Source organism: Cygnus olor, chromosome 1, assembly GCF_009769625.2.
Source record: "Cygnus olor isolate bCygOlo1 chromosome 1, bCygOlo1.pri.v2, whole genome shotgun sequence".
NCBI classification, from domain to species: Eukaryota; Metazoa; Chordata; class Aves; order Anseriformes; family Anatidae; genus Cygnus; species Cygnus olor.
The window spans coordinates 195,880,726-195,904,719 of record NC_049169.1 but is presented as its reverse complement, the minus strand read 5'-3'; the positions used below and the strand labels follow the sequence as shown (position 1 = coordinate 195,904,719).

The 23,994-nt window shown below is 36.0% G+C and overlaps 1 protein-coding gene across 3 annotated transcripts in view; it reads left to right on the top strand.

Moving 5' to 3' along the window:
• Nucleotides 1-23,994, top strand: part of CNTN5 (contactin 5) — a 670,764-nt gene that overhangs the window by 298,779 nt on the left and 347,991 nt on the right. The window lies entirely within an intron of this gene.

Genomic DNA, 23,994 nt, shown 5'->3' with positions numbered 1-23,994 from the left:
CCCAAAAATCTGACCATGGTCTGAGAGCGTTGTACAAACTCTTCTTGAACTCAGAAGGCTTGCTGCCATGATTTCTTTCCTGGGAAAAAGGAAGTGCCCAACCACCCTCTCAGTGAAGGACCTTTTCTTAACATCCAACCTGCCTTCCTCTGTTGCAACTCCATGCCATTCCCTCAGGTCCTGTCAACGCTCACCAGAGAGATCAGTGCCTGCCCCTCCACTCCCTTTGTGAGGAAGCTGCAGGCTGCCATGAGGTTTCCTCTTAGTCTCCTCTTCTCTAGGCTGAACAAACCAAGGGATCTCAGCTACTCTTCATATGTTTTGCCTTCTAGATCTTTCACCATCTTTGTAGCCCTCCTTTGGACACTGTCTTTTTGTCCTTATATTGCAGTGCTCAAAACAATGCTCAAGGTGAGGCTGCACCAGTGCAGAGCAAAGTGGGACAATCACTTTCCTCACCCAGCTAGCAGTGCTGTGGCTGATGGACCCCACGGTATGGTTGGCCCTTTTGGCTGCCAGGGCTCACTGTTGACTCATATTGAATTTACCATCGGCCAGAACTCGCAGATCCCCTTCTTCCTGTCTGCTTTTCAGCCTCTCATTCCCCAGTCTGTACGTACATCCAGGGTTGCCCCTTCCCAGGTACAGAATCCAACTTTTGCTCTTGTTAAACTTCATGCAGTTGGTTAGTGTCCAGCCCTCTAATTTGTAAAAATCTCACTGCAAGGCCTCTCTACCCTTGACAGAGTCAGCTCCTCCCAGTTCAGTGTCATCTGTAAACTTACTTAGTATACCTTCAAGTTCTGAATCCAAGTCATTTATGAAAATATTAAAGAGAACTGGCCATAAAATGGAGCCCTGGGGAACCCCACTAGTGACTGGCTGCCAGCCTGATGTCACTCCATTTACCATAACCCTTTGAGCCCAACCCATCAGCCAGTTGTTTACCCATCATGTTATGTATTTATCTAGCTGTATGCTAGATTTTCCAGAAGGATACCGCGAGAAACAATATCAAAAGCTCTGCTGAAATCCACAAAGATGACATCACTGGCTTCCCTTGGTCAACTAGTTGGGTAACCTTGTCATAAAATGAATTTAAGTCCATTAAACATGACTTTCCCCTTGTGAAACAGCTTAACCATCTTGACTGTGACCAGTGACTGCATTGTCTTTAGGTGCTTTTCAATAACTCCCAGAATAATCTTCTCCATAATTTTACCAGGCACTGAATTAAAAATTGACAGGCCTGTAATTATGTGGGTCTTCTTTTTTGCCCTTCTTGAAAATTGGAACAATGCTTGCCAGCTTTCGGTCAACTGGTACCTCTAGAGTAATGGTACCTACAACTGGTACCTACAACTGGTACCTACAAGAGTAATTGGGAAAGGTCTCATGATGATATCTGCCAGCAATTTGAGTACTCTGGGATGAATCCCATCAGGCCCCATAGATTTACATGCATCCAGGTGGAGCAGCAAGTACCACACAAAGTTGAGGTTGGCTGTGAGTTCATTGTTACTGTAGTCACAGTCCTCCAACTCAGGAACCCCCAGAACTCATCATCCTGATAGTACTAGCCAGTTTCAACTCTAATTGAGCCTTGGCTGCACAAATTTCTCCCTACTGTGGCAAACAGCATCCCTGTAGTCCTCCCACGTCACCCAACCTCGCTTCCAGTGGCCATACACTTTGTTGTTTCACCTAAAATCTAGAAAAAGATCCCTCTTCAGCCAACCAACCCTCTGCCCCACCTGCTTGACTTCTGACATTTGGAATTGACTATTCTTGTTCTCTTAAGAGGTAGTACTTAAAAATTGACCGTCACCGAGGGACCACAATGCCTGCAAAAGCTGTTTCCCAGGGGACCTTACTAAGCATTTTCATGTCTTGCAAGTTGAGGTCACCCATAAGGACAAGGGCTACTGATCTAGAGGAATCTATTTCCTTATAGACTAATTCATCGTTGTCATCATTCGTCTGGTGACCTATAGCAGACTCTACAATGACATCTACTTTATTTGCTTGTCCTTAATCCTTACCCAGAGGCGCTCAACTATGTCATTGCCAGCTGCAATCTCCTATAGCTCAGCCCCCCATTACATACAGCACCAACCCCACCTTGCCTGCTGCCTGTCCTTCTGAAGAGCCTACCATCCATCATAACACACCAGTCACAATATGTGAAATATAGTGCTTGAACTTGCAGGGTACTAAATACTAGGGAACAGTAGATGCTTTACTTTTAGCATGGAAGTAATTGATGTGCTAGGTCTATTCAGAACTGAGTCCATGGTAAATGTGAAAAATATTTAGAATCAGAAAAAAAATATATCATGTATACAAGAAATTGATTAATATTTCATCACATAATGGTAGCAATACATCCACTAATATCACCATCACACTAGAATTTAATTACCTACCTAACTATACTTCTCAACTTATTCCAGTTAAGTTAGTTAAAAAGCTTCAACCTCCTAGCAAGCTCTTATCAATCATACAGACAACTGTGGAACAGGTACTTAGATTAGCACCAGTTTGGAACTGGGATGACAAATCTTTCTCCAGAAGAATTTATGGTATCTACTGAAAATAAATTAAAAAAAAAAAAAGATTACAGTGATGCTATTGTTACTATCAACCTGGAGAAACCATAACCTCCACATCTATCCTTATTTTGCATTTCCTCTTATGTGGTGGATAAGTCTTAGTGTGACAAGATTTAGTGTCAGTGTATTGCAGTCTGATGCTTTCACAGTATTTTTGGTTGCATTAGATGTGATATTAAATCCCACGCTTTTTACTGATAGGAATATACAAAAGCATATGAAGCAATGTGTTGTTGTGTTAAAAATAATAGTTTTGCCTTGCATTCTCACAATTTATACAGAAATATATATTTATTGATTTCAAGGTTACAGCATAGATAAAGACTCTCTTCCTCCTCCTCTTATTTTTGGAATGATATTGGAGATGACAAGGTGTTTGTATTCCATCCTGATGTGAAATCCTGGAGTGAAAAATGTCAATCAGTATTACCTATTTATAGTGGTTTCAATTAATGTGTTTGTTCATCCCTCTCCATCTTTGGTTAAAATATTAAAGACTAAATCTCTTCTAACTTCAAAAGTCATCATTTGAAGCTAAGGACACTCAACATCTTTAGCATTGATATAATCTAACATTTATATTAGAGTAAAATCAAGAAAGAGTCATTCAGTTATTCAGTTTTTCTTGTTGTTTTACTTTTTTGCCTGAAATTTTATTTTTTTACTTCTTAGAAAAAAAGAAAAAAAAAACAGATTGTTTATTTTTATGGGCTAAGATGCTAAGATAATGGCCTAATAGGAAAATAATGTTATTAAAGCTATTAAAGCATCTTTTAAAATAGTGTTAGTGGGGTGAATTTGCTGTTAAGAAGTCGTCATGAAGACCTCATGATCTCATATCATGCAGAACCTCATGTAACACAAAATATCAACCATGCAGGCCCTGATTCATCTCATTTAATTTATATGTTTAAACTGAAATGCGTAAGAGTATAATGTCTCTCCTTCCCTGTATAGTCAATGGACAGAGACAGCCACTTGTAAAGGGCAGCTAAACACATCTGTATCTGAATTGCTGTGTATTAAATTTTCATAACAATGGCAGACATGAAAAATAAAAAATAAATAAAAATCTAAGGTAGTGCATTTCCACACTGTACCTTCAAAACTCTTCAAAAAATAACAATGAAAGCTTTGACTGAGGAGGAACGAACAGTTTTGCGTGCTGGGTCATTCAGAAGCGTCCAGACTGTGAGTCCTCTCCTCATCCTCGCTGTGAGATGGCTCAGCATAGTCAGGCAAGTGTTATGGAAAATGCCTTTGCCATGGGGTGCCAGGAAAATATAACTAACCCTCAGGCAGCTTCCTGACTCTGAGAAATCTTTAGAAAAAACAGTGGGTGGTAAATTGCATTATTTGCTCCTGAGCACAATCAGGAACTTTATCCTTACACCCAGCACGCCAATTACCATATGAGGAAAGGTCATTAAAAAAGGCTCACACAGTTAAATTTAACAGAACAATTTGGTTACTAGAGAGTCAATATGTTCCATTTGATAAATGTTGCCTTTTTTTGCCCCAAAGTAATTTTCAAGTTTGTAGTTGATGTAAAACAAGTCACAGAGTCTGCGTAGAGACTGACTTATCATCACTAGAACAAACCACCAAATCTATCTCTCAGGTAGAGTGTAAAATACTTGCCCTCAGCCAGAAGCTCAGCTGAACAGGACCTAGAGGATAGCATTTCAGCTGTATGCAGCACAGTGAAAGAGGGCATATGCCAACTTAAAGTCACCACTAAGGATCACTGGTTTAATTCATAAATTCTCCTACTGCCATCCAGCAGGAGGTTAAAAATAGTTCTTTAGTATTTTCACCAATATTTAATGTCTTTTCTAAACTACTGCTGTGAGCAACATCCACCAGAAGTCCCATCTCAGGAATCTCTGCTACTTTATTTACAGTACTGGAATTATGCTGTTGTGCAAATATTGCACAGTGATAGCTTTTTGCAGGAACATTTGTAATAGGCTTGCTGTCAAAGTAATTTGTTGTGTGAAATGGTCATCATTTTCCCTAAGCGTACTTCTACATATTGGTGTCATGATTAGAAGTAATAAAACCAGTAACATGAGTACTGGGCCTCAACAAGCAACTGAGCCTGTTTCTCTTCCTCTGTGCCAGACTTATAAAGGAGTAGTTATCTCATAATACAGAATAATTTCCAGTTTCAGTGTGGCATAACAATTCAGAATACAAAATGAAAAAATCATTAACTTCATTTCAAAAAGTCATTAGAGGCTAGAACAATGTTTTTAAGCATTGCCCTGGCCTTCCTAATAGGAATGCAATGAAAAGGCAGTGAAACCTTTGAAATTATGACAAGTTCATCATTGAAATCAGATAACAGTTTTCTAGTAATGAGTTAAACCATATTGGAACAGCTCTACTAGGAGAGCTGGTAGATATGACAATACTTCAAGTCAGAAAGTAAAATTAAATATCTTCAAAAAACAACTGTGTTTTCAAGTTTCTATAAAATCCATGGAGGATGTGAGTGAATGTATATGTGTTTATGTGCTTGTGTTGGAACAGAATACTAACAGCTTTTCTCCCTTTTAAATAATTTTGGATGTCATTAATACCTATAGACTTTTTTTTTTTTTTGGGGGGGGGGGAGAGGTGGGGGGTGGGGTTGGAATTGTGGGGGAGATTTTACTGAGAACGTGGGAATTCTGTATTCTTTTCTTCCACGGGGCTGGTCAGATATTTTTCAATGTGATGCCAATTTATAAGGCTAGATGTGATCATGAATCTTTCTGGTTTTACTGTGATACAACCAGAAGAGCAAGATAAAACAACCAGATTGTTGGTTCACATCCAGCTTCTATTTCAAGCAATTGCAGCGCTTTTAATCCTAAAAAATGCTAAACTCAAAACTTCTTAGTAATCCAGTTTACATGTTGCCTCCTATGTATAAAAATGCAGCATGGCTGTATGGAAAACCTTATTTTTTATAATTTTTGATCATTTTAGCCCTAAATAACTGATAGAAATACTATGTTATACATCCAGGTCTTAGAAAAAAAGAAACTGTACGTTTATTTTTTTAACTATTTTTTTTTCTCACTGCTCAATTCCAACAACATTAGATAGGAAGCATATTATTGGAAAAGTTCCTTGTTTCTTTCAGACTTCCAGACTTACTACTTTTCTTTGGTTAAACTTTCCAGTCAGGCCTCTTCAGACAGTATACTGCCAAGGGACCACTTGAGTTTTTACTTAGTATGGTCAAGCATATTTGGCTACAACAAGAGAATGAGCTATCAAATCACAATCACAGGTCACACATCTCAGTTAAATGAAACCTCTCTACTCTTCAAATGGGAAAGATTGTTGTAGCAAATCATATTACAAAGACTCAATGGGGGAAATCAAATTGTAACCATGAACTGATAAATCTAGATAATAAAAAATAAATTCATTTAACTTTTGGAAAAACAAAAGCAAAAACAACAACAAAACCACAAAACCAAAACAAAGCAAAAACAGCTGTTATCGTCAAGGAACATGTGTAGAACACCTTCAAAAATGATCCAAGGAGCTAAATTCATTGTTCTATTGGAATGGAAAGTCATGTACTTATTAAAGTTATAGACTTTCTGCAATAATACAATTTTCTTCACACTGCTTAAATCCACAACTTCTTTGTATATGATAATTACATATGTAGTAATTGTGTTGGGGTAGTGATCAAATAACCTGTGTCCTTGCAAATATTCTCTGTTCCCTGTGTGCTAACAATCTTTTTCCTTCCATACTTGCCCATCTGAGTAGTGGAAGTGGGTTCAACTGAGAGCATTCTTGTACAATACAAATTTAAAGTTGGTTGATATCATACCTGAAGAAGTCTTCATGTGCTAAAAAAAAAAAAAAGAAAAAAAATAGCTGGTGCAATTTTGTTTTTCTCTTTGTTTATAAAGTAAATGGTCTTACCACCATTTGCAATACAGCTCCTTTCTGAAGCCACCCCACCTGGGTCGTATTTGCAAAAACTACTAAAATATGTAAGAATAAATTTTGTAAGTTTTCCACAGTGGAGGCAAGCTGACTGGTGTGGAGCAGACATATCTTATCAGATACAAAATAAAACACTTTGTAAGTATGGGAATACATGAACATGGGTAGCTATCAGGGAATCTTGCTTTTCCCAACTTAAAAATGCACTTGTCAACTCTATAGCTGTCTTTGTTTAAATTGCTGCTAGCAGTTTAGTGAAAGCAATTTCTTAACTGTAGTGTAACTAAACCTCTATCCTGAACTGAATGAAAATGAAGTGTGAAAAATAAATATCTCTTCTGTCAGAAAGTATGAAATGTGCATCTATTGTTCAGTGCTAAAGCTGTGGGAGGCAGAGTTTATTGAGCCCTGTATAGCACCATGACTGGTAACTGCTTTGCTCAGTGGACTGTTTTGATAGGTAGTTTTTTTTCCTATTAAGTGCAGTAGCGTAAAAATGCTGATAACACTGAAAAACATATCCTGAGATTTTGGCTTTTATTCAGCATGGCTAGCTGTGCTATGTACTGAGGCCACTTTCAGTAGTGGTTTTAGTTTATTTCATTGGATTTATTAACCGTAATGTTGGGTATTCAAGTACAAAAGCTTTAGTTACAGTTCTGTTAAATACTCCATCAGAGTAGGTTTTGGCTGGGTTTTGCATGTATGTATGTGTTGGGGGGAGGGAGGAATTGCGTTAAAAAAAAAAAGGCAAAAAAACTCAGCACCGCACAACAGCCATAGCAACTCATGAATTCAGAGGTTCTGTTGATGTCCACCGTGATGTGAACTCTGATGAGTGCACCATAACCTCTTCTTCTAGTGTTTTCACTTAATATGCTGTGCAACTGTGAAAAGGAATGTTTTAGTCATGACATTATAGGTACTACCAATTTAGCTCAGTGCAAAGTTGTAGGTGGTTTGCTATGGCTTACCACACAGCCATTAACAGTATCATTTTTGCTCAGCACAGAGTTGCAAGTAATAGTATTTAAACACCCTATAAAACAGTAAATGATAGCATTCTCATCTTACCCAGGAAGGCACTTGAAGACAGGTTTATGAGCCTGTAATTTAAGCTAGTCAAGTAAAGAATATATAATCTCTCACCATTTGCAAAAGGATGCAGCATCACTTAAATTTAGCATTGATCTTTAAAGTGATTAAAAAAAGAACAATGGATCAGCAGATTTCTGAAGCAAAGATTAGTATATTCGTAAATACTTCCTTATATTTGCACAAGCATAATTTAACAGTTGCAAATCCCTGTCTGGAGATGCCTGTTTTTCTCTGAGGCCTGTGGAAGCTACTCTTACATGAGGTGTTTAGTCTAGATGACTAAAGCAAGTGATGTAAATAGTCTCTAGCTCTCCAACTATTCACTTGCCATTGAAGTACTAACCTGTTCAAAACGTAAAAATGGAAAACCTCTCACAGAGGACTTTAGAGTGCAAAATACACAATAGGAAGTAGAAAAAGAATATATTGAAATAGTAGAGTACAGAAAATAATACTTTTGCCTTGTAGCTAATTTGAGATATTATAAAATAAGGTTTGTGATCATCTGTTCTAAATCTATGTCAAAGATAGGCAGAGGGGAAAAGTGAAATGGTTACATAACCTCTTAATCTTCTGCAACTACATCAAACCCATCCCGATTTGGTGACCTTACTCACCTGGGAGTGAGGTGAGTAAGTAAACATTTAATCTTTATAGAAGTAATACTTGCACATTTAGTTAGATTTCTATAATATAAAAGAATAATTAAATTTAGCTCAACATAATTATAGTTCAAAGTAGCATATTTTTTCTTTTTCTGTTTAGATTATTTTTCTTCACTAAATTCTTGTTTTTTAATCATCATTTCAAATAGAATATCAAGAAATTACAGGTGTGTTTTTTTGTTGTTTTTTTCATTTGTCAAACTGTTCTTAACACTTCTTGATAGCTAATGTGCTGTGTTGATTTTATTGCTTTAATATGTTTCACATTCATAAAATGGTTAAAGAAAAAATAGGTAAATTCATGAGTGTGGGAATTACGCTAAACTGAAGATAGTAGAAGCCATCATTTCAATGATGATTTGTCAAATTATTTCTCTTAAGTGAATGTTTGAATAACTCTGGGTAAAAAATCAACAAAGCTGGTATTAAAAAGGAAAAGAATTATACGGAATAAAAAGTTAGTTTCTCATTTTTAATTTTTGTCCCTGTAATATAGTCTAATAGCATTTAGAAATCAATTATTCTGATTATTTTAAATAATTTTTAAGACCCTTTTCAATTAACAGTGCTGTCATTCAATAAAATGTCATCATGTTGCAGAGTTTCAGAAAATATTATTTGACCACACTAATTTGTGATTTGTAGAAATACCCAACAACCCACTGTGGATGGAGTATAACATCTATTTTAACATATCAACAATGTAAAATCTTGATCAGTGAACTCAGCTTTAAATTAGTAATCCAGTAACATTTAGTTTTAACCTTTAGAATAGTGAATATCATGTCACTCACTTATGAAAAAAAAAGTTCTTGTCATCTTTTCTGTCTTAGAAATTGCAGAAAATATTCTGAATGTGCAGAAATACCAAAAGTTAATCAATTTTACTTATCCATTAACAATTACCTCTTTCATGTGAAATAATAGACCTAGAACCAACTTTCTTTCCATTAATAGTACCAATATATTTTGTTCATGATTAGTTCCTTTTGATCTTTAAATTCAAAATGTCATTTGTAAAGATGACAGGTAACAATATCTGAAAGACAATTTCTCTTCTGCTACATATTAACTCAGATAATTAGATATGCATAAAAATTATTCTAAATGTTATAATATTTCCTCTTGGACATTCTAATATATAGGAATTAATTCTTCAGTTCTACTGATATACAGTACCATCTGGAATATGGACTTAATCTGGGCACCACGCTTATGTATGTAGACCAACTGAAGAGTCTAAGGAAGAATGATAAGTGTATGAATAAAAGTGCCTTGCAAGAGAAAGAGGGGAAAAAAAAAAAAGTTACAATACAAGGTACAGTCTGTGTCCACAAATAGTAATGGACTTAAACAGCGAACAAGTTATTTCAACCCAAACAATGATGTCCAAAGTAAAATGAACCAGAAACTATGCCTGATCTTTCCTTAAGTTACTTAAGTTTGTACTTAAGTTACATTGGTTTGGGTATTGTTTACCTCATTGTCTGAAATGGGGCCTAGTTTGTCTAACATCTGGTATAGTTGGTCTATTTTTAATTTAGTGCATCTAACAGGAAAGAGTGAAAGACAAACAAATAAGATCTAAAAGATGCCTCTAGAATTCTTTAGAGTTCTTACATTCTTTAGTTCTGAGGTTGTGTCTCTGAAATATTTAAGAAATATTCATCTACATCTTTAAGGATGTCAAACAAAATTACAAATACTTGATGTGACAAGATACTCCTATGTGAGCTAGGTACTAGGTACTGTGAAATGTATTAAAAACAAACAAACAAATAAACAAAAACTCTTCTGCAATTCCCAGTCTTCTGTCTTCTTTTCATCACTTGTCATAAATAATTCTTATAACTGTGGTAGTATTCATTTTCATATCTCCAAACTTGTACACAGCTACTGTAGTGCAATCTGACAGTTTGACAGAACGTGTTTTCTCAGAACCATTTTTAAGGTTAGTGGAGTTTTGCCACACCAGTCACAACTTAAGTTCCCCAGACAGGGAAAGAAACCCACAGAACCTACCTTGATACTTAATCACATAAATAATAATAACATTTTTGTTATTACTTGTATCGCACCTCTTAATTATTAAAAATGCTTAGATTTTTAATAGGTTTTATATATTCATAAAAGAGGATAAAATTCTTTAGACTAAAAAGGTGAAAAAAAATAAGTAGGAGATCTAAGCAAAAAATTAGTGTTTCAAAATATATTCTAACTTAAGGCTAAAGAAAATTATGATTAAAAACATTTATAATTCTTAGCAATACTTTACAAAGGAAATTATTGAGTTCTAAAATCTAGTTTGCACTTTAATAAAGTATATTTTGTCATAAATTATAGAGTGCTCTAATGAACTTTTTTTAATTATCCTCATTTTGACATTACTGATGTCATTGAAAAAGTTCATTATGAAGTACTAATTAATCTTCCAACTAGAGAGAAAGCATGTGGCTTTCTACAAAGGCACCTCATTTCCAACCTGAGTCTTACTGGAACATTTTTATTATATCTGTTCTCATGAACTGTGAAACAATTTTTTTTTTCCTTTCCTTCTATTACTTAAACATATCCATCATTTTTCCTTCTACCATTACTGGTTAGGGGAAGCTCCATATTATTTCACTCAGCAGTGTAGACAGTGGTACAGAGTAGTCTAAAAAGCTCTTAATTCCTACAGTATTTGGAGATATCAAATGGAGATATTATTCATCTGTGTAAAATATTTAAAGACGTAAGTAATTTATAACACTGGCTCAGGGGAGATAAGTCTTACTAAAGACACAGAATTAATCACAGTGTTTGTGGTATCTTCTTGATGTTTAAGAAATGAGAAATTGTAAAGTATAAAAAAACTAGTTCTAGTCCCAGCATGCTATTAATGAAGACTTTTTGGTATGAAATAAAAGTAAAAGATTAAAAGTAGATCTATGTCCTATTTCTAAATCCACAGAGAATTTTAATGTGTCTGCAGAGAAATTCATCAAAACTGCTTTCCTGTGCTCTGATCACAATATTCTCATAATTCAGTTTGAAGTAAATTTGTCTACCATTTGGCTTAATTTAACTAAGAGTAACCAAGAAAATATTAGCTCCAAAAGTAGCAACCAATAAGTTTATTCCTATCTGGGAGCCTTGAAACTTGTCTTGGCCTGGTTGTGAAAGCATATCTTCAGAATGTCATATTGTCTGCCCAGGTACTACATGCTACATACTACTTTTGAATACTACAGTGATGTGAAAGAATCTTCATGCCTTTAAGAGTCTGTAATCTGGGAAGTGATTGGATTTGCAATGCTGGTATAGAGTTGTAGGTCATTTTAAAAGTTCTTTTAGTTGAACCCAGAGAATGTATTGATTCTTTGATTTGATTTTTTTTGATTTTCTTTGATTTGATTCTTTGATTGATTGATTGATTGATTGATTTTAGAGTGGCAGTTGTTTAGTTCTTGTCAGGTGAGACATGACCACAGCCGGCTGTGATACTAGTAGCTTGGCAGTTTTCCTCCATCCTGCATTGAAATTGCAAATGGCTAAAAGCTAACTTAGTTTTTAAGCTTTTATTATGAATTCCAAGAATTACACACTTAGAGATGATTAATACTCAAGGCCATATGCTAGCTAAGATAAACAAACCCCTATGTTCTTGATGTAATAATAGCAAGATTGCAAGTCAAATTTTAGATTAACAACATATTATTATGCCAGCAGGCAAGGATTCTGTTAATTAGTTCACAATTAGTCCCTCTTATTTTTAATCTCAGAGTATTAGATATTGATGGAATTAATAGATTAGTAGCTGTATCTTAATGGTGTCAAACAGGCCAAAATGCAAGTAGGGATGGTTTTTAATGGGATTTATTGATTTATGCGCATATGCTGTTTAACCAGTTTTGTGCTTGACCTAAAAATTTGGTTTGGTTTGTATTTTAGTTCTTAAAAAAATGCAAACACTAGGAACCACTTAATAATATTACGAAATAATTTGTTGCTTAGAAAACTTCCCAATCATATAACTTTTAGGAATTGCAGATAGAGCTGATATGATGGTATGCTACTTAGAGATATTGGCATAACCGATTTCAAGAAGTCTCCATAAGCACGTTTAGGAAACAGGTAAACTTCACAAATTCATAAATGTAAGATCAAATATTCAGAAATGATTTCATCTGAACTTCTAACAAAGCTAGCAATTCTCAACCTGTATGCCCTGCAATTGTTAGAAATGTTGGTGATATTAACTCTTCTAATCTCTGTATTCCCTCAACAAGGCCCAGACAGCATCTCTGTAATTATCAGGTGGGACCAATCATTTTCCCCTCATATGATACAGAACTGAGAGCATCCTTATACCAGCATGTACTGCCAACAATTTAAAAAAAAAAAAAAAAAAAGAAAAAAAAATGAATTAATGGACAAGCTCAAGCAGAAAAAGGAGGCCTTCAGAGGATGGAAGCAATACAGAGAAATTGTCCAAGCAGCCAGGGATCAGGTTAGGAAAGCTAAAGCCCTATTAGAATTAAATTTGTCCAGGGACATCAAGGGGAACAAGAAAGGCTTCTATAGGTACAACAATGATAAAAGGAAGACTGGAGAAATTGTGGTCCCTCTCTAGAAGGAAAGGGATACCTGGTTACAAGGCATACAAAGAAGGTCGAGGTACTCATTTTTTTTTTTTTTTTTTTTGCCTAAGTCTTCATTGGCAAAAGCTCTAGCTACATAGCCTAAGCTCCAGAAGGCAAAGGCAGGGACTGGGAGAATGATGAACCACCCAGTGCAGGAGAAGATCAAGCCTGAGAATCCTGAGGGAACCAGCAGATGAAGCTCCTAAGCCCCTCTCCATCATATTTGAGAAGCTGAGGCACTCTGGTGAAGTTTCCACTGACCGGAAGAGGGGAAATGTAACCCCTATTTTTAAAAAGAGAGAAAAGGAAGACCCAGGGAACTACAGGTCAGTCAGTCTCACCTCTCTGTCTGGCAAGATCGTAGGGCAGATTCTCCTGGAAACTGTGCTAAGGCAGATGGAAAATGAGGTGACTGGTGACAGTCAAACATGGCTTCACTGAGGGTAGATCGTGCCTGACAAACCTGGTGGCCTTCTACAATGGGATTACAGCATTGGTGCATAGAGGAAGAGCAACTGACATCATCTACCTGGTCTTGTGCAAAGCATTTGACACTGTCCTGCATCGTATCCTTGCCTCTAAATTAGACAGACATGGATTTGATGGATGGACCCCTTGGTGGGTCAGGAATTGGCAGAGTGGTCACACTTGAGTTGCCGTCAACAGCTGGTACTAATATCAGTACATTCACAACAGCAAGGGGTTTTTTCTCTATTAATTTTGTTAGATCATGCATTCCAAAGAGTTAAAATAAAATTTACAACACCATGTTGTCTTAACTGTAAACTGGCTTGAAATGAATTCACTTTAATGAAATTAAAACCATAGAAAATTACTTGAGAGTAAAAGTCCTTTGATACTTTCTTGAATTCATCATAGATTCAAGTGTAAAAATCCAAACAGATCATGTGGATATGTTGATTTTTCAAAACACTAGGGAAAGTTTTCGAATACCATATCCTCACTTAATCATTCAACTACAAAATTCTAATTATCTCATCCATGGAGATGCAGAGATATCTTTTCTGAAAGATATTTTGCAGGTACCCAGTAAAACTGTACATATGTAAATAAAAATTATAGAATACCAGACAAAATCAATCTATCTTCCCAAAAAGACCTATTTGGAAATGATTCTGAGTTCTACAGAATTTATTTTTATTTGCTTTTTAATTAAACTGGAGAGCAATTTGTCTGTGTGTCTGTGATTTAAGTTTTAAAAGTAACATTTTATGTTAAAAAAGATGTAGATGTGCTAAAATACTTGTGCAATTTCATTTAGTGTATGCACAATTGTGTGTCTACTTGCTCAAAAACTTTATTGATCTTTCTCAGTAACGTTCTTACAGTGCAGTCCAAAACAATGTCTATTTTTTCACATAGGTCCCCTTTTCATAGCTCGCTCTCAGTCTCATTCTACATAAAATGACACATCCAGAAACAGCTAATAAAAATCAGACAATTCTTAATTATGAAATATGAACTTCCTTTTTCTTGGAAGTGCTAGAACCCTAAGAGCACTTTTCTAGGTTTTCCCATCTATTACAATAAGAATTTTTACTACTTACATTACCGTGACTTTTTCTACCAACAAGTGCCTAGCAGTCCATATTTAGTGCCTTTGTACTTCTACTTTATTTCATTATCAAGGCTTAGATAAATATTATTTTACTCAGCTGTCATTTATTTTCCAGTCTAAACAATGGGAGTGTTTGACTTGTTTCATTTGAAGAAAAAAAAAATCAGAATAGAATTAATTCAGCATTTCTCTGATAGAATTTAGATAATGTTTGACAAAAATATCAGTATTAAAAAGTGGGATAGACACAAGCTAAAGTATATTCCCCCTTTTCTCCTCCTGGTATTGTTTTTTTGTTTGCTTGCTTGCTTGTTTTTCAGGTATTGTAACCACCTTGCTTTATTCAACAATAGTGACAACATTAAGAGCTTTTCAAGAGATAAGGCATCATGGATTTTTGCATACCAAAGTTTCACAGAACTGTTTTGGTGCATCAAACATGCAACTCAGTATTCTTTGATACTTCAGCAAATAAATTCATATACCAGTGTATTATATCTTACACTGCTGATCTTCTGTTACTTCACAGTTACTGAGAATAATTAGGGAAAGTTAAAGTATGGAGTTTTAGTTTGGAGCTGCTGTTTCCCTTGTTTAACTTTTGTCATTCATTTAATTTTTTCATTCCATTTCACAACATCGCTCTGTGTGTGAACACTCAAAGTGAGCAAAATAATTGTGTACCAGTCTAAGCAGAAATCTGTTTAATTGTATATATTTATAAGAGTTGAGTCCTTCAACCAGATTGTAAACATTAACTGAAGAGCTTAAAATCAGAAGCATTGTCTTCCTTGACACCCTATATTATCAAAGAGAAACAAAATTGTCCTGTGAGGGTCTGTCTCTCTTTGCTCACTGTCAAGGATGCACATAGTCTTTAAAAACGTATATAAGAAGGGTAAATTAGAAAAATTAAGTGGGACGGGATTATTCCAGGAGGTTCCATCAGAGCATCAGGAAACACTCCATTGCGTGGGTGACTGAGCACTGGAACAGGTTGCACAGAGGAATTGTGGAGTCTCTCTCCTTGAAGAGCTTCAAAATTCATCTGGACATGGTCCTGGGAGATCTGCTTGAGCAGGACATTTTGAAAAGATGATTTCAAGAGTTCTCTTCCAACCTTGGTCATTCTATGAATTAGTTAATCAATATTGGAGCATGTTAAGACTTCAAAAAAATCAGTTTAGGTACCAGGGGGTTTACCAAGAAGCAGGAATCATATGGAAAAGTTGTTTTCCATAAAAGAAGGATGCATGCAAGAGAGCTGTTTTCTTGTGGTTTAATCCTCCTTACGGTTCATGTCTTCTTCTGTGGATACTTAATTCTTTCTCTGGGCCTTTCTCTGGTCTCAGAGAAGCCAGCAGCTGTTGGACATTATGTTTAATGAGAGTTGGACATTAAGTTTAATGAGAAGCATTACTTCTGTCAGGTAAAGTGAGAAAACCTTTTTTCTTTTATTTTGCTGACCTTTATGTATGTGATTGATTAAGTGTAATGGTTTTTCACCATTTCTTTTTCTTTCTCACTCCCTCTCTTCCATCTTCTTCTTCTTTTCTTTTTTTTTTTTATTTTTTTCCATGCTTTTACTTACCATCTCATTATTAGCCACAACAAGCTTCCAAGCTTCCTAATAGTATTGTATTAGCCATTACATTTAGTCTACCCATTTGACTTGTTGACTTTGATACTTGTAAAATACCTTGTCCTGACAGTAAATTAGAATACTAAAAAGCTTAGTAATTCCATAGACTATAACTTTGTAGTGATGGATTTATATGCAGCGTATTCCCTGTCTTGATTTGGGGCCTCTAGTTGCTTAGCTTGAGAAAGTAGAAAGGAACCTTGTATGCATTTAGAGTTACTATTATGAGAAGTACATTAACTGAAGTTTGCAACAGTTTGCTGTTGTGAAACAAAATTCTTTAGAGATTTGCTGCCACTAAATACAACAGCAGAATATCACCAGCAGCATGTTTCTTACATTCCCAGTGGAACACAGAGGAACCCTGGCTCCTTTCCTTCCTCATTTACATGTATTTTCTACTTGCTCAGCAGTGTTTATAACAAGGACAAAAATTCAGTTTACACAGGTATCTACATTGTTCATGGACTTTTTCTGAAGAGATGCTAAAAATGCATATGGATGCTTTAGGCCTTTTTTAGCAAGGGGAACAGGAAGGGAAATAAGTTCTATGTCTATAGGAAAACAACATTAAACACTGAATACAAATGTTTATATTTTACCTTTTTTTTTTCTGCATCCTGTTTTATAAGGTAAAAAATGTGAGTTTTCATTTCCTCTATCTTTTTAATCAGTCATTTTAGATATTTATGTGTGTGTATATTTGTGTGCATATGATTTAGTCTGTTTTTGTGGGATATTTGTGTGTTTTCTAATTTTTCTAAGGTTCACATGATAAAATATTTCAAATTGTCCTAGTTTCATTTGTGATAGAATTAATTTTCTTCACAGGACTTGGTATGGTGCTGTGTTTTGGATTTAGAATGAGATATTGATTACACAGTTATGATTTAGTTGTTGCTGAGCAGTGCTTACACAGAGCCAAGGACTGAAAAGGAGCCAAGGAGCTGAGTGCTCTTCATGATGCCATGCCAGCAAGGTACCTGGGGGTACACAAGGAGCTGGGAGGGGACACAGCCAAAGTCATGTCCCGTTGTGACTAAACCACAAAGTAAACATGAATGTAAGATTTAGAATTTTAATGGACTTGTTGTAGCTTCAGCAAGACAGTTTTCACAGAATAAATGGTGTCACAAAATTATCATGAGTTATATATTTACTTAGCTGATCTAAGCTGTTGATGTAGTTTCACATCCTTTGTAATGACAGTATCACACATCAAAAAGAGATGGACATATCAAAATTTTGACATTGTTATACTGTGTCAATACCTTGACATAATAATCTCTTGGTGCAGAAGACATACAAATGGTTTGGCTTTTAAGTAATACATTATTCCAAGTCATAAGAACATTCTGGATTTCGAATTCATCCACTCTCTACTTGGTATTTACTGATTGTCCTTAAAATATATATACATTTAAAAGCTTTCTCTGACCATGCTTATACAAAGAGAAGCATATATTCTAGACTATAATTAGATGATGGACTATAAAATCCTCAGCAGACAATAAAAGTTCTGCTAAAATGAATATAAATGAATATGATGATAGTGCAAATCTCTCTCCCCCCCCCCCCCCCCCCCTTGAACCTAGATTAATAAATAATAAGTTTGATTTGAGTTCTATTTCGGCTATAAATTTTTCTTTCTTTTTTTTTTTTTTTTTCTCAGTAAACTAAAAACTACATAAAGCACTATTATAGCTGTTATATCAGTGCTGTAGTGATTCATAGCAAATATTCAAAAGATCTTTATATTTTAATGGAATAGCAGAAGACAGTGTGAAGTTTCATCTTACAGGCATTTTCCAGGTTTATTGCCAAAAGACTTTCCACAGGATAAGAAGACGTATCTGTTTAAGTCTTAATATAGACCCACTTGACACAATCACAGGGCACACAGAAGCTTGTGTTACTAAATGGTGGTCAATTGTTACTGACAACAAATGAAAAAAGTCTTTGTCAGCTCCTTCATGTTGCACAATTTCTTAGAAAAATGCAGAGGGCCGGTGAGTCGAAATTCAGGCCTCTTCTAAGCAGGTTTCCTCTTCCATTTTTTCATCATCTCCAAAATGCAGTTTTGCAGAAACACGTTGCTCTCATTAAGTGATTGTAATGGTTGACACACATGACTATATACATGTGTGTGCACCGGGAAAACTGCAAGCGCAAAGAAGGACTTTTTTTTTTTTTTTTTCCTATGGCCACTGTGCATTATACTTTATTTCTATGATTTTGTTATTTGAATAACAGACACTGTTATCCCAGGTAATGAAACTAAATATTATTAAGATTTATAGTTATTTTGCCATAAAGGATTTTTTAATACTACAGCCTGTGCTGTTTCCTGGTTGTTTGGTATCTTTTAAATTTTTTAAAAAGGCTTGCCAGTGAAAATGTAGAGATACAAAAACAGAAGAATCATAGAAAATTTTAGATTGGAAGGGACCTCTGGAAGTATCACCCACCCTCCTGCTCAAAGCAAGGATAATTAGATGGAGTTGCTCAGTCAAGGCCGTGTCCATTCGAGCCTCAAATAATTCCAAAAATAGAGGTCCCACAGCCTCCCTGGGAAACAGTATTTTTTGTCTTTCTGTCTAATACAAATTTGTCATGTTTCAACTCATGTCTGTTGGCTCTTCTTCTATCACTGAACACCTGATAATAGTCTGGCTTCATTTTCTTTCATCAGGTAGTTGTGGATAGCAATAATGTTTTATTTTCAGTTTCTCTTCTCCAGGCTCCTTCAGCTGGAGACTCCTCATCAGAGAGATGCTCCAAGTCCTTAATCATCTTTGTGGCACTTTGCTGGACTCACTCCAGTATGTCCATGTCTCTCTCGCCCTGGGGAGCCCAGAACTGGATACAGCACTCCAGGTGTGTCTCACCAGGGCTGAACATGAAGGGAAGGATCACCTCCCTCAACCTGCTGACAGTGCCCTGAGTGATGAACCCAGAAGGCTGTTGGTCTTCTTTGCCTCAGGGTCATATTACTGGTTGACCTGGTCATCCACCAGAATTCCCTGCAAAGGAAATTCCCTGTATTTCTAGCAAAGTTGCTGTCCAGCTGGTCGGCCCCAAATTGTCCAGGTGCCTGTGGTTATTTCATGCCAGATAGAAGACTATATGAGATAAGAATTTTAGAAGCCTCTGTGTGCCACGTATGCATGTGCAAACACAGATAGATCTTCCTTGCACAATTAAATTTCACTTGCAGTCTGTAAATGGTGTTGCTTTGTTAGCACTGTATAATGTTTCAATTAGGTTGTCTTGCAATGAGAGGAGAGATTTAGAGGGTCCAAAAGATAGAAAGATATTCTTGTAGTTGTTTTTAAGTCTTTTTTTTTTTTTTTTTCTCTGAAAGTCATATGAGATTACTGTCCTAAATAACTTCGAAAATGAGATTTAGTTTTTCAGGTCATTTTGACGTTTTTGGACCTATGTTAGAAAAATGAATCTCCTGGTTTACTTTTTTCAAGTGGTGTGCATATCAGACCATATTATTACTTTGTCCTCAATCTATTTTTATACTGGTCATCATTTTTTTTTCCTGTGTTTCAAACTATTTTCCTGTTCTGATGTTTTTTCCTATTTCAAAATGCTGCCATTAAGTGTTTCTGCCAAGTCCATCAATTCAAATTTGCCAAAGGGGCATCGTTATATTTTTGATTTATCTAATGTAGCACCTTTGATGTTCCCTTAAAATCATAATGTTTGTTCATCAAAGTTCACACTGAATTGTGACAAGATTAGCCAGCACATGTAAGGGGTGTCCCTCTATATTTTGATTTTATATGCTTCTTAATAGGGATACTTTCAGCTCTAAGTTTTTTATTGTGCCCCACATACCGTCACCATCTAAAAAGGATTGCAATAGCTTACACATATGCTTAACTCTACCTCCTTGATAAATCAAGGCCTATTGAAAATAACAGTCTTTCACAATTTGTGACCAATACTCATACATGTCTTATTTCAAAGTGATCAAGGAGTCTCTAGCTTTAAATTAGTCAAAGGGAAGTACTTGTTCAGAGAATAAGATTCCCAAGCACTTTGTTATAAAGTGGACCTTTGGCAGCTGCTCAGACCTAAAATATTACCAGTGCTGCTATACTAGCTGACATACATGTATGAACACTTTTCAACCCTTTTCTACCCTGTGTGGGTGCAAATATGTGCTGTCTCAAGGTATAAGGTTTGTGTAATGTCCGTTGATGAATGACTATATATTGAGCTGGTTTTAGATGCAGAGAACTCTATCATAAATGCAATGGTTAAGGAAAAAGAAAAAAATCAAAGGATCATTGGCTGGAAAGGATACAGTAACAAGATTATTTCAAGGTTCCATTTTGATATAAGCTAACCTGGTAGAACTGATTATAGAGTTATATTTACTTGTATTTTGGAATAACCCTAAATATGATTTTTCATTTGCGGTGTAGGGCAACTGATATACTGAAAATCTGTTTCTGTTTTTGCCTAATATGTTAACTCATTTTTTTTTCTGGCATGATTGTTATTGATTTTGTGTTTGTGATTCCTTTCAAATCTAGTTAATCCCTGTTGTGGGTTAACCCCAGTAGACAGCTGAGCACCACACAGTCATTCACCCATTTCCCCTTCCCAGCCACAGAGGGATGGGGGAAGGGGAAAGTAAGAGTAAAAATGAGGAAAGTTGTGGATTGAGATTAAAAAAAAGTTTAATAAATGAAGGAGAACTGGAAGAAGTGAGAAAAAAAACAAAACAAAATAAGTAACGCAATCACACTCTACCTCCCACAGGTAGACCAATATCCAGCCAGTTCCAAGCAAAAAATGTCTGACCTCTCTCCATTTTTATTGCTGAGCATGACGTTATATAGCATGGAATATTTCTTTGTTTAGTTCAGGTCATCTGCTTGGTTGTGTCCCCTTCCAACCTCTTGCGTGCCCCTCAATCTATTCAGCGTGTGAGAGCAGAGTGAGAAGCAGACATGGCCTTGACACTGTGCAAACACTGTTCAACAATAGCTGAAACATTAGAGCGTTATCACTAATGTGATACCATCACAAGCAAATCCAAAAAACAGTACCATACAAGCTGCTATGAAGAAAACTCCATTCCAGCCATACCCAACGTAATATCTACCCCTCACTCCATACCGTTTATGTCATGCTCAGTGGTATGTCCTCACTACCTATGCTATCTAATATAGCTTCATTAACAGCCACCTCATTTCCCGTCCTTTGATATATACACAGATATAACTCCCTTTGTCTATAGGTCTTTTCTGTCAGATGTCCATAAAATACCCATAAAAAGTCCAGGACTTGGGTTCTATTTGTTATGGTGGTTGCTCTGGACAGGAGACATATGTTGTGTTGAGTTACTAGATGCCAAAGCCAGTTCAGGTTGGGTCACTGCTGCTCTTGCCTGGCTTCTCCATTTATTTAGGTGATTCATCGTGATTCATCATGATTTAGGTGACACATCGGATTTCCCCATCCTCCTTCATTACCCATTGCCTGGGTCCTTGAGTGAAAGCAATCCCAACAACAGATTTGCCTTTTCCTGAGGGAGGAACAACTCATGACGTCTTTCCCAGCCAGTTCCCTGCATGGGCTACAGTGCAACCTTATGTTCTTCTACAGTACACAGGGGTTTTGTTTGGGCAAGACCAAATTAGATACTATAAAGTCTTTTGTATTCTTACTCTCCATGGAAAGTATAGGTATCATTATAACTTTTAGCTGTATTTTCTGGCACATCTAGAGCAAATACATGTACTATAGCTGTTATGCTTTATCACCATACAAGTTCAGTGATCGATTAAACTGATGTCTTTCTTTTCTAGAACCATGAAGGAGATGTACGTTGAACAGGCATCAAGAGTCTTCGTTCAAAGTTGTTAATGTTCACATCCAAAATCATTACAGTCAGTAGTGGGATCTTGGTGTTTTTGCTGTTCTCTCTTTTCTGCTGATTATAATTTTATCAAGGTTTATCATGGTACAAATATGTAGAATTATCTTTATATTCATTTTACAGAGAAAAAAAGAAGGATTAAAACTCTTTTGTTGAGAATAGTATCTCTATTAGTAAATATGAATATGAGTAGATATGAAATAGAACGATCATTGTATTATTGTGATGATTTACTTGACTACCAACATGGTACTTCAGTTTTAGCTTTTATGTTTTTACACAAGCATTAATACTTCATTATAAAATATTTTACACCACTCTTTTTGAGTGGGTCTGTCTTTTTGTGCTTGAGATGGAAGTTATTCCCATGAGAATTACTGAGTTGAGAACAGGTTGCCCAGAGATGCTGTGGAGTCTCCTTCCTTTGAGATATTCAAAGGCTGTAGGTGACCCTACTATGAGCAAGGAGTTCAACAAGGTGACCTCCAGAGATCCCTTCAAACCTCATGCATACTGTAACTCTGTTATTCTGTGATCTGATCCTCTAGTATTGCCCAGCCAAGTGACTTCTGCTAAATTTGTATCCCAGTGCTTGCACGTCCCTGTGCCCATTGCTTTCAGTATAGCCTTCAACAGTCCATGGTATCATTCAAGCTTTCAGAAGGCTGGTGCAGCATAGGGAATATGGTACACCCGATTAATGCCAGGTTTCTTGGCCAGATGCTTATGTGGATGTTTTGGAAATGAGTCCCATTGTCTGACTTGGTTCTTTCTGGGGTGCTCTTTCACCCCAGAACTTCCTTTTCAAGGCCTAGGGTGGTGTTTTGGGTGTTGGTGTATACAGGGTGTGTTTCCAGCTATCCCATTGTTAATTCTACCAAGGTAAACACATGACTCTTGACTTGTCAGGTTTGTGGCACTATGATGTAATCAATCTGCCAGCCTTGCTTCATACTGATATTGTAGCCACTGTCTGTACTGGGGACCTAAGTAACAACAACAGTAAGCTGAGCTCGAGGGAGCACTGTTGACGTTTTCACGGAGGACAGTGCACTTGACTTTTCTGTTGCAGTTGTTGGGAAGGTGCTACTATTTGACCAATTTAAAGAGAAGCACGTCTTATATTGTTAAAAACAAAGATGTTTTGGTGAAAATCTTCATACTGAAAAATCCTTATTTGAAAATCTAAATCATTCTTGTTCATGAGGATACTGTAGCTTAGTGAATCAAAATTTCAGTATGGGTCTACTGTATTTAAAATTTCAACAAATTAAGAGAAAAAATCGAGTATTTGTTGGGCAGTGGCTTACAGAATACTTAATTATGGTGCCTAATATTGTCTTTTATCATTTAATTGGAAAATTTAAGAAGTTATTACTATACATGTCCTATTAATGTACTTCTTTTTATAGATTATTACACTTTTTTATTTTTTCTTCTTTATTTGAATTTATCACTTGAACCGTTAACCTGTGTAAGTCCCCATGATAAAGGTCATGATAAATTAGATCATGATGTAAATTCCCTTCCTCTGGGGCTTGCTTAATATTTAGTGTTCAATGCTATTGTGTTGGATTCAGCACTTGAGTCATTTCCCGTGTTACTGTACATTTCCTTATCTACAGAAGTACCCCTGAGGTCTTGTAATTTGCAGACAATAGGGACTTTCTATCAAGCTTTTGACCAGTCTCTTAATTATTTACCATGTCAAAGATTCTCTAATGTTTTTATTGCCCCCTCGTGGGCCATTTACTAAAAGCAATTTGCTGTTTTGGAGATAAATTAACTTTATTTTGATTTGTACACAGCAAAAGAATTGTAAATAGGCTTTTTCAGGTCATCAGAGATCCTATTAAATTCTGCTGCCTTCATTTTCATATTCTTAAAAGATTTATTTTTGGCCTTGTT